The sequence below is a fragment of the Ceratotherium simum genome, chromosome 13 (genome assembly GCF_057802395.1).
Source record: "Ceratotherium simum simum isolate JZ-2026a chromosome 13, ASM5780239v1, whole genome shotgun sequence".
In the NCBI taxonomy this organism is placed as follows: Eukaryota; Metazoa; Chordata; class Mammalia; order Perissodactyla; family Rhinocerotidae; genus Ceratotherium; species Ceratotherium simum.
Window position 1 is genome coordinate 15,420,430 of NC_141912.1, and position 12,582 is coordinate 15,433,011.

The following is a 12,582-nucleotide window of genomic DNA, read 5'->3' on the forward strand; positions in this document are numbered from 1 at the left end:
GAGAAAGAACAGACGACGAGATAAGGAAAAATCGAGACTGAAAGCTAAGCCAGGAGACAACTTCAAATGGGCAGGTGAGTACGTCAAAGACTGTGACAGACTCAAGGAGTTGGAGTGCTGAGAAAGGGCCATGCAATGTGGCAACATCAGGAGGTCCCAGGTTCTAAGGAAGAGTGGGTACATTTTGAGAAGTAAAGGGAGACTAAAAGGTTGCCAGACTGTGGTGAGCTGAGTACGAACGTAAGACAAGGATGTGGAAATGATACATGGAGGCCAACATGCAATTGGTGGTGAGATGGGATAAGTCAAGATGGTACCATAGGAGGAGACTGGGTCAAGAGAAGCATTTTGGTTTTGTATTTTCACTGGAGGACGTGGGTAGGCATAGTAGAAGAGACAGCCATGGAGAGGGTGAGTCAAAAGATACAGCAGAGAGGAATAAATGGAGAGCCTGAACCTTTGGAACTCGGGAGAGACTGAAGCCTCAAGCGGCTGTTCTGCCAAAAGATACAATTTATGGGACTTGAACAAAAGCATTCTTTCATCTTTTTATTAAAAGTTATAAAAATTAGTAGTGAAGCTGGAAACGTTTTTCCCCACCCTACCCCATTCCAGTATCTTTACTCTGTATTTATCCTGTCACAGATGAGCTCAGATGTGATGCTGGTAAATTCTGAGGGTTGTCCCCTTAACTCTGCCATTGAACACTGAGGATCAGAAGCCCCACGGGTGACTACCCTTGGGGAAAGCATGAACTCTTCCAAGAAAAAGTTGAAAAGAAATGCCCTGTAGAACAGACATTTGGATAAATTTCCAAGCACAAACATGGGGAAAAGTGCATGTCCGAATGACTGCTGGTATGCCTGAAGAAGGGGGTGCAAAGGATGCTTGGGTGTCGAGAGAGCCCAGAATAAACCAAGAAGGCCAAAGCTTTTAATACAGTTTTACAAAGCAATGGAAAAAGAAGCCTAGCTGGAGTTTGAGCCCAGTCAGAACTTAAGACAAAATGCAGTCATTTTTGTCTCTCTCATTGCTTATATTTAGTGCCTTCTCACAGAAATCCTAAAACATTGCAAATTACTTTTATTCACGTTTGTAGAATCTCCTTGAAATGAGTTTGTTAGAAACTGCAAGATATTGAAGAGTTAGCCCTATGCCTTTTGAAAACAGAACTATGTCAGGACCGCAGAAATTACACAGATTTAACAGACCTGCCAGTTGCTTAAAGAAAAAATTCAAGCAAAAGCTAAAAATCTGTTGTTGATAAAGCTTGTGCTAATACTAAGGGGAAGAAAAAACCCAAAGGCATAAGTAAGCCCTCCATCAAGGAGCAGTTTTTCTGGTTGAGAAGAAAATTCCTATACACGTTTGTGGAACAAAAAGATAAATAGTTCTAAGACCAAAAATAAAGCATAGACATGTATATGCATATATATACTCATAATTTTCTGTCATAGACTCTATTCATAAATATTTAGGGAATGTGAAGGAAGGAGACCACTGTGGATTGGGTGAATTAGGGAAGGCTTGGGGCCGGCCCCGTGGTGCAAGTGGTTAAGTGCGCGTGCTAGGCTGTGGCGGCCCGGGGTTCGCAGGTTCGGATCCCGGGCGCGCACCGAGGCACTGCTTGTCAAGCCCTGCTGTGGCGGCGTCCCACATAAAGTGGAGGAGGATGGGCCTGGATGTTAGCCCAGGGCCAGTCTTCCTCAGCAAAAAGAGGAGGATTGGCAGATGTTAGCTCAGGGCTGATCTTCCTCACAAAAAAAAAAATAGGGAAGGCTTTATAAGTAGATAAGTTGTTCTTTGTCTTGAAGTAAGTACAGAATTTGGGTGGGTGGGAAGGCAAACAAAGCCTGAGAGTGTGGAAGAGTCCACAGGTGAGGAACAAAGGGTATGAGAGAAAAGACAGGAAGAAAACTGAGCCAGTTCATAAAGAGACGTGACTTCTGGAATAAAGGTCTTAAGTTTGATTGACGAGTGTGTAAAAGCTACTATAAGGTCTTTCTTCATCTGTTGATCCACTCAGCTCTTCATTCATTAGTTTGTGCATTGATTTATTAGCTCAGCAAATATTTATTAAGCACCTAGTTTATATCAGACACTCTATTAGAGCAGTAGTTCTCAACTAGGGGCAGTTTTCTCCCCCAGGAGGCACTGGGCAATGCCTGGAGACTGTTTTTAATGGTCACACTGCGGGTGGGGTGTTAATGGCATTTGGTGAGTAGATGCCAGGGATGATGCTAAACATCCTACAATGCACAGGACAGTCCCCCCTAACAAGGAATTTCCTGGTCCCAAATTGCCCCAAATCTGGTCAAGATTGCTGCTGTTGAGACACCCTGGGGTAGAGGGTACGGATATCCGAGACCAAGTCCTTGCCTTCTCTGGCTTACCAGGGGGAGTTGACACTGTAAACTAGTAATTCTAGTCTACTAAGCTCCACAATCAAGGCAGGTACTGGGTGCTGTGGGAGAGCGGAAAAAGATGCCGCTAACTTTGCTTGGGTTGGGAAAAATTTCTGGAAGAAAGTCACACTGGAGATGAATCTAAAAAGATGAATTGAAGCTTGCTCAGATAGGAAAGGTGGGTGAAAGGAGTGTGTTCGAAAATGTGGCATCTTTGGGACCAGTGGGCAGTTTGGCATAACCGGAACATAGGTGTGTGGTTGGATGGGTTGGGGTGGAATGGTGAGAGATGGAGCTGGGAAGTTAGGTTGGGACCACATCCAGGAGCGGGTAAGGGCCCTGCCAATCTCTACCCCAGCCCCTCTTGGTAAGGGCAATGTACACAAAGGTCATGGAAGGGAATCTAGAAGTAGCTGGGTTTCACAATTCTGTTCACAGCACTCTTGTCCGTAGGTTTTACTTCCTCGTCTGGGCTCTGGTAAGCGTGTGTCCTCTGAGTTTTTAGTAAAGGTAATAGCAAAATAAAATCCTTGCTAATAATTTGCCCTAGAGATGGAAGCTGTCAAATCATCGTTCAGAATTTAAAAGCTCATCTCAATATTCCTTCAGATGAAGAAAATGGTAAGATAAAAATATAGCACAGCTTATTAGTAACATCTTACCCATTTTTTTCCCTAAATGGTTAGAACATGCCGCCTTTCCCTGCTCTTTACATCAGCGTTTCTGTTATTAAAGCTGTCTATTTTTCAGTTCTAAATCCTGGGAGGATTTTCTCCATGAATTTAACATGACTGAGGAAACTTGCTCCAGGGTAAAACTTTGCTGCAAATTATCTAACTGAGACTAGGCTTCTCAATAAAGAGACCAAAAATGAATCATGGCCCTTTTGTCGCTTCCAATGTGGAGTTACCTTTCTCCTTCACCCCCAATTTCATGATTATTCATAATGAAAATAGGCCAGTTTTATAAAATGATTGCACGAAACAAATGTCCTTTGTGTTCAAAACTGGATGCTGCTGCTCGTAGGGGCCCAGAGTGTAAGCGTGGGAGGGTCTCAGAGCAGGGTAGAGAAGAGAGGGAGTTACACGTGCAGTATGATGCCCATAGGTGGTGGGCTCTGCGACACCCCTAGAGTCAGGTTATCTGGTCAAGTTCAAGTCCCTACAAACGTATAACCCTGACTTTCCTGGGTTTCTGTTATTGTATAAGCTCTACCAAAAGCAAGTGTAACTCACAGGTGAGCCAATTACACTGGAAAAGCATACTTAAGGCAGCATTATAGATCTTTCTCAGTATCCCCCCTTCTGCTCCCTCCCTCTCTGCAGGAGAAAGTGGAAGATACACCACTACACTGTGGTCTGTGGGAGCCTTGAGCCCCACCTCGATTTCAGTAATTGATTCTAGAAAGCTTTTCCCTCTTCATATCAGCCCTATGTTTGAAAGCTCTTTTTGCTTTTGAGAAGAAGTCACACTTCTCCTCTCCCCTCTGGTATTTAACCTGATTTACACACAGTACTTAAGACTCTTCGGTAGGGTCCCTTAGCACGGGTGTTCATAAAGGTTCAGCACCAGATGCCAGGCCGTTCTAAGGGCTTCACAGGAATCAGCTCATTTTATCCTCGACACACGCCGATGAGGTAGGTACTCTTCTTATAGGCCTCATTTTATACATGAGGACCTTGGGCACAGAAAAATGAAGTGGCTTCTCAAGGTCACAGAGCTGGAAAGAGGGAGAACCAGGAGTCAAAGTGTGATACTGTGATTGATAATAAGAAATATACACTTGGTCTTGTCCCTGTTTCTGGCACAGAGCTCCCCAAACCCTTGAAATTTCCTAAATGTTGAGAATGATAAATGTGTCTTTTGTTATGTTAATGAGGTGACTTTTGGAAGGCACCAAAGGATGGGAGCTGGATGCCAGTGGAGCCAACCATGTGGGGACTTTCTGTCCCATCTGCCAACCTGCAGGGAGGGGAGAGAGGTGAGGGGCTGGAAGTTGAATTAACCACAAACGGGCAATGAGTTAATCAATCATGCCTATGCAATGAAGCCTTAATAAAAACGCAAAAGGAAAGGGTTAGGGGAGCTTCCGATACTGAACCTCTTAATCTCAAGTTCGTGTGCCTGATGCACAGCAAGCCAAACACTGAGAAGGAAGGAAGATTTACTCGAATTGGCCAAAACGAGTAGGTGGGAGTCTGGGTTTGCTCAAATCCCCCTCCCCAAGAACAGAAAGCAGGGGGTATTATAGAGCTAAGGGGCTTGGCAGGAGGAGCTTCAGGAAAACAAAGGGGTCACTCCCGAAAAGCCCCTGGGCAATCTGACTTCTGGGCTTCAATAGCTGCTGAGGGCCACCATCCGGTGATCTGAAGGCATTCTCTTTCTTCTGCAAAACAAGCTCACAAATCCTTGAGACCCCTGAGTCACCCCTCAAGTTAAACAGGAAAAACAGCAAATTAGTGTAATATCTACAGTACCCCTCAGGTACCCGGCCTCACTTCCAGGTTGGTGAACACGTGGAGGTGCTGCGAGAGTGGCCCGCCTGGAGAGGGCATGGAACCTCCTCACGCTTTCCTCATAATTTGCCCTACGCCTCTCTTCCATCTGGCTCTTCCTGAGTTATATCCTTTTATAATAAACTGGTGATCTAATTAGTGAAATGTTTCTCGGAGTTCTGTGAGCCGCTCTAGCAAATTAATCAAACCTGAGGAGAGGGTTACAGGAACCTCTGATTTATAGCCAGTCGATCAGAAGTATAGGTAACAACCTGGACTTGTGACTGGTGTCTGATGTCCAAGGAGAGGGTCATGGGAACCTCCAATCAGTAGCCGGTCAGTCAGGAGCAGAAGTAACAACCTGGGATTGTGACGGACTGGCGTCTTAAGTGGGGTGGGGGGAGTCTTGTGGGACTGAACCCTTAACCTGTGGAATCTAACGCTATCCCCTGGTAGATAGTGTCAGAATTGAGTTGACACGCTGCTGGTGTCCACAAATTGCTTGGTGCTGTGTGGGAAGTGCCGCCCACACAACACCCACGTCAGAATTGGTACCAGAACCAATTTACAAATACAGGCCATTGGAGCTTTTAAGCCCCACCCAACGCTGCTTCAAAATTACACATGGCCTCAGATGGTTTCACACAGAACATCAGACGGGACATAGCAAACAAACTGTTTTGTTTACTTGTTTTTGTTTTGGTTTGGTTTTATTTATATTTATTTATCTATTTATTTTTTGGTGAGGAAGAGTCACCCTGAGCTAACATCTGTTGCCAATCTTCCTTTTGTTTTTTGGCTTAAGGAAGTTTAGCCCTGAGCTAATGTCTGTGCCCAGCTTCCTCCATTTTGTACATGGGTCGCCCCCTCAGCATGGCTGACAAGTGCTAGGTCAGCACCCAGGGTCCAAACTCACAAACCAAGGCCACTGAAGTGGAGCCCACTGAACCCAACCACCACGCCATGGGTCCCGCCCCTGTTTTGACTTTTTAAGGAGTGTGACTAATGGCCCAAGTTCTCTCCACCAGTGCCCCTGAGTTTGAGTGTACAACTGTTGATTGCAAGAATCCTATTTATGGTTCTTACACTTCCCCTTTGAAGCAGCCCAATTCCACCGCATGAAGCAATTTTACAACAATATTTTTTTTAACTACCACTTGTTTTTTAAGGGGAAAAAAAACCTTAAAGAGTGAGAAGGTATATAGGTAGAGCCAAATGGGATTAGGATTCGGGGATTTCCAGTGCTGTGTTTTTGACTGACTGAAAGGGTTGTTGAAAACAACTAAAGGATTTAAGTCTTGGCAAGCCTTTGCACTTTCAAAGTATCAATGTTAATACCCATTTCTTTGCCAGCCCTGCTCAGCTGGCTTCAAATTTCCACCACTAATCCCTGGAGAGAGAACAAGAGCATGGGCTGGTTAGGCCTTTGAGTTGGAGGGGAAAATCGACACATGTCGTATCCTCTTTCTGTATCCAGTATGGTGGACCCCCCAAGGGCAGCCCTGTTCCAGGCCCATGCCCACCAGGAAATAGGCCAAAATACTAGCACCAACTCCACAAAGCATTCCTGAGAAATGGATACTTCACTCAAGACTTTTAGGAAAGATGGGGATAGACTTCATTATACACGGGGTGTGATAAAAATGTCTAAAATCCCCCATGCAAGCATCTTTGTTCTTCCTTTCCAGACACCACAGACACCAACAAAGAGAGGAGGAAGGGAAATGAGCCTAATAAATACAGGGAAGGAAAATGTGGAAGAAGAGAAATATAAAAATATTTAAAGACATATTTTTCTTTAAATTCAGGTGAACCAAATATTTTTGATGGCTGGGCTAGCAAAGGGGAGTCAACTGGGGGATGACAGTGAAATAAACTTGTGAAATGAAAGTATTTACTTCTTCTCTTCTCTTCGGGGTTCTCTATTACTTATGAACCATGAGGATAAATTGCAATGTCAGGAGAGTGAAGATGGTGGAATTCATTCCTTTCCATATTTCTCTGATGATCTATAAGCAATTTGTCTAGAGAAGACACAGGCTACACCTCTTAATACAAGCCTTCATTGTGATTTCTCACAATGATGTGCGAGAAATCATTAAGAGTTATCAATAGATTTCAAGCTTTTCAGATCCCAAGTTGCTCAACGACAACTGTAAAAGGAAGAAGCTGTAATTCTGCCTGTCAGAGCCTCAGTTGACTGCTCTTTAACTTGAATATCAGTGGCGTGGGAATAAAAGAAAGATCAGGTTTGAATGTAACTATCTAGCTTGTTATCCCGAATCATCAATGTCATCTAGTTTTTAACGGAAACCAAAGATTCTTCTTGTCTCAATGCCACTATGTGTCAGCCACCAGAGCCACCACCACCCCAGGTGTCTCCTGCACCTGGATAAGGCATCCCGCTGATTCATTACTGTCTGACACATTGCCATCTGTAAACACATCTGCTCAGGGCACTCTTCACATAAAACACTCAGTAACTCCCCAATGCACGCAGACCTCAATCCATACTCCTTGGCCATCAAAATCCTCCGTCGTTGGGCCTCTACATACCATTCCAGACTGGGTTCCCATTCCACCTGTCATCCCACCCACTATTGAGACTGGAATAAGCTATTCAGCTCTTCTGAATGTGCTTTGCAACTCCTCTCTCCTCACTCCTGGACTTTTGCTGAAACGTTTTATAATGCCTGGGGAGCTTTTATTCCTTGCCTCTCTGCATTGTGGCTATATTCACCTGGTCTAAACGTTCTTCAGGGCCCAGCTTAAATCTCACCACTTGCACAAATTCTTCTATGAATCTCACCTCCTCTGTCAAAATGAATTTCTTCTTCCATTATAATTCCAGAACACTTTGCACCAACACATAGTAAAGGTTTTTCATTTGTTTGCTAATTAATGTATATGCCTAGATTACAATATTTCCTCCATTGCACTTATTGTTATTTAGCATACTATACATTTACTTATTTATTTCTTTTGTTGTCTGTCTCCCCACCAGAAAGTATAGGGATTTTGTCTGCTTTGTTTATTGCTGTATCCCCAACGCCTACATGAGTGCCTAGCAAACAGTACGTACTCAATAAATATTTGTTAAATGAATAAATGAATGACTCATGGGAGCATAGAGGTCTCAGACTGTCCTGCTCATCTTTCCATCACCCTAGAGTGGCTGGCAAAGTGCTTTGCACAAGCTTCTTGAATCTGACCAGACTGAAGAGCCAGCCACCCGGATCTGGCTGTGTATATCTCCTCTGCTTTGAAAAGGAGATGTAGATTTAACTGCACTCATACAGCTGTGGTGCTGCACGGCTTGCAGACACCATGGAAAGTAAGACTCTTACAGGAAAACTCTACATTAATGGGCAACCCTAATTGCTAAATCTAATTAGAAAGAGGAAATCAGTTAAATTAAGAGTCCTTCATGTAAGAGAACGCAATAAGAAGCTGTTGGGCAAAATTTTTCATTCCTCATTCACTTCAATCAGCTTCCTTAGAGAAGGCAGCAAGATAGCAGGACTTCAGCAAGAGTGTTTTATGCTGTGCTCCCATGACTTCAGAAACCAAAAAGAAAGAAAAACCTGGTCTTTGGCCACTAGGTCCCTCTTTGGTATGTGCTTGGGGTGAGGCTGCCACATCGCCTCTCCTAAGATCGTAAGGATTCTCGTTGTGAAGGCTCAGGCTCTCAGGCTTGAATTTTTGCCAACATGTTTCCAATTTGGAGGGCTAACCCTCCTAACTGAGCAAAAGCACACTCGTCCCCCACTGAAGCAAGTGACACAGAAGCACTGTGCAATTCACCGCTATTGCCGAAGAAGTGACTTGTATTGTCTTCAGTCATTTGGTCTGAAAAGATAGACTTTTTCCCCCCTTAATATTTGCGATTTTTAATGCACTTACATCATCACCTTCTGCAGCGGCTTAAGTATCACAGGGCTCCCTCCTTTTTTCCTGAGAAATCCAACAAAAATATATCATAATAAAGAGATACAGGATCCTGGAGGTCAAGATGGCGGCGTAGGCAGACTCTGAACTCACCTCCTCCCGTGGACACAGCCAATTTACAACTACTCGTGGAAAAATTACCCCTGAGACAGAACTGAAAACTGGATGAGAGGAACTCCTGCAACAACGGACAATCCTAACTGGGGTGGAGGAGGCAGAGACTCCCTTCCGGAGAGGAAAAACGCCGCCTTCACAAGCCGCCAGCGTCACGGCCGGCCGCCGGGAGCAGCTCACAGGTACGCAGCCTCCCTGGAGGAGCGGGGCCCTGAGCCGGGGAGCGCCCCCGCTGTGGGCATTTTGTGGACCCAGCACAATCGACACCAGCGGCATAATATCTGACTTTGCCTGCTACTAAAGCATTGGGGAGCACCCCCAGAAAACCCGGTTCACAAAGAAACTAAAACTGGCTCTTAAAGGGCCCGCGCACAAACTCACCCGTTCCAGAAAGCATCCTAAAATCACCAGAAAGAAAGGTGCACACTGCTTTGGTGATAAGAGACTCACCTAATAGGCCCTGAGTGCATCTCGGTGAGGGGTGAGACCTCTCCAGGGACTGGGACATTGGCGGCGGCCATTGTTGTGGCCTGGTGTGAGCGTGCTGACACAGACGCCATTGGAGTTTTCCCTGAGACCTGCTAGCCCAGGGTCTGCTCCACCCGCTAGAGCACCGATTTAATCCAGCTCAGCCAAGGCAGGCAGCCCACCCTAGAGACTGGCCCCACCTAACAACAAGCCCTCAGGCAACGTGTGGGCCTGCATAGATTGGTGACTGGATTTTCTGCAGCCTGGCAACTGAGCTGACTTGAGCGGGGCAGGGTGTGCACAAGGAGCGGGTGGAGAGTGTGGGGTGGTGGCGGAGTGTGTGGGGCTCCCGCCGTGGAGAGACTGGGTCCACTTGGGGAGGTCGGGGCACTCACACGGGGCAGGACTGTGTTGACTGTGTGTGTGGACCTCTGGGCGGCAGGGCTTGTCAGCTGCAGAAGACTTGTGCTTCTCAAAGACCCACATAGGAGGTTTGCCCCACCTTCCAAAGCCTGAAACAATTGGGTGCTCCTGTGCCTGAGGCCAACCCCACCCAGCTGCAATCCTCAGAGAGCTGACAAGAGACCTAATAGGCTAGAGGTTTACAGCAATTCTAAGGCCCTGAGCCTAACAACCTGCCACACTGGGGGCCTACTCACTTAAAAGAAATACTGCAACACAAATGTGGTATTAGAACTTACAGCCAACTGTGCTGGGGCTCCCCACACCTGATAAAGAGACTGAAGGGCCCACAACAACTACAAGCAGCTGAGCATTACAACAGCTGGCCAGGAGCATAACTCAGCCTCCCTGGGCGCCTATAGGGAGAGCTAACAGGCCACAATAGAAGGACACACGTAGCCCACATAGGGGCCACCCTGGAACATTGAGAACTGAGGGAAGCACACTGGAAGCCTCCTAAGCCATCACTTACATAAGGTCACCTATCCAAGAGCAGGAGACGTAGCTGACCTACCTAATACGTAGACACAAGCACAGGGAAAGAGGCAAAATGAGGAGGCAAAAGAATACATTCCAAGTAAGGGAACAGGACAAAACCCCAGAAAAGGAACTCAGTGAAACAGAAATGAGCAACCTACCTGACAGAGAGTTCAAACTAAGAGTGTTAAGGATGCTCACTGATCTGGGGAGAAGAATAGATGAACTCAGTGAGAATGTCAACAAAGAAATGGAAGATATAAAAAAGAACCAATCAGAAATGAAGAATACAATACTGGAAATGAAAAACTCATTAGAGGGACTCAAAAGCAGAGTAGAGGATACAGAAGAACGGATCAGTGAGCTGGAAGAAAGACTAGAAGAAATTACCCAAGGTGAACAGGTAAAAGAGAAAAGAATTAAAAAGAGTGAGGACAGTCTAAGGGACCTCTGGGACAACATCAAGCGCACTAACATCCGTGTTATAGGTGTCCCGGAAGGAGAAGAGCGAGACAAGGGGGCAGAGAATCTATTTCAAGAAATAATAGATGAAAACTTCCCTAACCTAAGGAAGGAAACAGACATCCAGGTACAGGAGGCACAGAGAGCCCCAAACAAGATAAACCCAAAGAGGCCCACACCAAGACACATCATAATCAAAATGTCCAGAATTAAAGATAAAGAGAGAATCCTAAAAGCCGCAAGAGAATGTCAAGTTACATACAAAGGAAACCCCATAAGGCTATCAGCTGACTTCTCAGCAGAAACCTTACAGGCTAGAAGAGAATGGCACGATATATTTAAAGTGCTAAAAGGAAAAAACTTACAGCCAAGAATACTCTACCCGGCAAGGTTATCGTTCAAAATGGAAGGAGAGATCAAAATTTTCCCAGATAAGCAAAAATTAAAGGAGTTTGTCACCAAGAAACCAGTGTTACAAGAAATGTTAAAGGGACTGATTTAAGGGGAAAAGAGAAGACCACAAATAGGAAAAATTATCTATTTCCACGATTAGAACATAATGGATACAAATGCACAAAAAAGAGGTTAGATATGATATCAAAAACATAAAAGGAGGGAGGAGGGTAGTTAAAGAGTACAGCTTTCAGACAGAGGTCAAACTAAAGTGACCATCAATTCTGTATAGAAGAAGTAAGGAACAGAGAAGGACTACTTAAACACTGAGGAAAAAAATAAAAAGTTAAAAATGGCAGTAAGTACATACTTATCAATAGCTACTTTAAACGTCAATGGACTAAATGCCCCAATTAAAAGGCATAGGGTGGCTGACTGGATAAAAACAAGACCCATATATATGCTGCATACAAGAGACACACTTCAGACCTAAAGACACTCACAAACTGAAAGTGAAGGGATGGAAAAAGATACTCCACGCAAATGGCAATGAAAAGAAAGCTGGGGTAGCAGTACTCATATCAGACAAAATAGACTTTAAAACAAAAACTGTAAAAAGAGACAAAGAAGGGCATTACATAATGATCAAGGGAACAATCCAACAAGAGGATATAACACTTGTAAATATCTACGCACTCCAATGTAGGTGCACCTAAATATATAAAGCAATTATTAACAGACATAAAAACAGAAATAGACAGTAACACAATAATAGTAGGGGACTTTAACACTCCACTTACACCAACAGATAGATCATCCAAACAGAAGATCAATAAGGAAACATTGGCCTTAAACGACACCTTAGAACAGATGGACCTAGTAGATATATACAGAGCATTCCATCCAAAAACCGAAGAATACACGTTCTTTTCAAATGCACATGGAACATTCTCCAAGATTGATCACATATTAGGCCACAAAACAAGTCTCCATAAATTTAAGAAGATTGAAATAATACCAAGCATCTTTTTCTGACCACAAGGGTATGAAACTAGAAATCAACTATAGGAAGAAAATCAGAAACGCCACAAATACATGGAGATTAAACAAAATGCTACTGAACAACGACTGGGTTAACGAAGAAATCAAAGAAGAAATCAAAAATCCCAGAAGACAAATGAAAATGAAAATACGACATGGCAGAATTTATGAGATACACCAAAAGCGGTTCTAAGAGGGAAGTTTATAGCGATACAGGCCTATCTCAACAAACAAGAAAAATCTCAAATAAACAATCTAAAAATGCACCTAAAGGAACTGGAAAAAGAAGAACAAACAAAGCCCAAAATCAGTAGAAG